The sequence below is a fragment of the Benincasa hispida genome, chromosome 12, assembly GCF_009727055.1.
Source record: "Benincasa hispida cultivar B227 chromosome 12, ASM972705v1, whole genome shotgun sequence".
NCBI classification, from domain to species: Eukaryota; Viridiplantae; Streptophyta; class Magnoliopsida; order Cucurbitales; family Cucurbitaceae; genus Benincasa; species Benincasa hispida.
This window is the reverse complement of record NC_052360.1, coordinates 65,033,590-65,035,093: the sequence shown is the minus strand read 5'-3', so window position 1 is coordinate 65,035,093 and position 1,504 is coordinate 65,033,590.

Here is a 1,504-nt window from a genome sequence, read left to right as displayed (position 1 = left end):
TTTTTTCTCCTGAACCTTTTCAGCACGAAATTAAACAGAAATGGGCCAGAGGATTAAGAATGATTAAAAAAATCCGATATGCCAGACAGTTTTGCGAGTGCCAGCCCTTGTTTGGTGCCCCAAACAGCCCCACAGGAACCCCGCGGTTGCCCTAGGGGTTGTTTTTTTGTGCGGCGAAAACCTTCCGTCACGGAAAAAAGGCTGGTTGAAAATGGACCCAGGGGTTAAGATGATATTAAAAAGTCAGTGTGTGCCAGTCGGTTTGCTAAACGAAGTTTGTTTGGTGCCCCACGGCCGCCACAGCCGGGGGCCACTTTTCGATCCCGAACCTGTCTAGCACGGAAATGCACAAAAAACAGGACCCAGAGGATAAGAAGTATGAAAAAAAGGTATGTGCTAGACGGTTTTGCGAACGGAGCTCGTTTGGTGCCCCAAATAGTTCCCGAGGCCCCATGGGGATGTCGCGGTACCTTGCTAGGGTGTCACATGGCTTGGCTAGGGTGTTGCATGGCCTGGCTCGGGTGTTGCATGGCTTGGCAGGGGTGTCCCGGACAGGGCCACGGGGCCCATGTTTTGTGCGCGAACCTTCTGTCATGAAAAAGCACGAAAATGGACTAGGGTTTAAGAACGATGAAAAAACGCCGTGTGCCAGATGGTTTTGGGAATGGAGCTCGTTTGGTGCCCTAAACGACCCTTGGGACCACGCGACCCACTTTTTGCTCTCGAACCTTTCGGCATGAAATTGCGTGAAAACAAACCCTTGGTTTAAGAACGATGAAAAAAACCCGTGTGCCAGACGATTTTGCGAACAGAGCTCGTTTGGGGCCCCAAACGGCTCCACGGGCTGCGCTGGGGGCCCATTTTTTATGTGCGAACCTTTCATCACTAAAAACTGCAAAAACAGACCCAGGAGTTAAGAATGATAATTAAAAGTCGTGTGCTAGACGATTTTGCAAATGGAGCTCGTTTGGTGCCTCAAATGGCCTCCGGGGCCGTGGTGCCCACTTTTTGTTCCCGAACCTTCCGGCACGAAAATGGCAAAAGTGGCCCAAGCGATAAGAAGTATGAAAAAAAGGCGTATGCAAAATTGTTTTGCGAACGGAGCTCGTTAGGTTCCCCACACGGCCCCCAAGTCCCCGCGGGGATATCGCGGTGCCTTGCTGGGGTGTCGCATGGCTTGGCTGGGTTGTTACACGGCCTGGCTAGGGTGTTGCATGGATTGGCAGAGGTTTCCCTAGCACTGCTGGGGTGTGGCGGGGCAGGGCCACGGATCCCAATTTTTGTGTGCGAACCTTCCGTCATGAAAAATCGGGAAAACAGACCTAGTGGTTAAGAACGATGAAAAAAAAGCTATGTGCCAGACGGTTTTATGAACGGAGCTCGTTTGGTGCCCCAAACGTCCCCTGGGGCCTCGTGGTAGTGCTGGGGGGCCGTTTTTGTGTGATAAACTTTCGTCACAAAAATGCGCGAAAACGGACCTAAGGGTTAAGAATGATGATAAAAA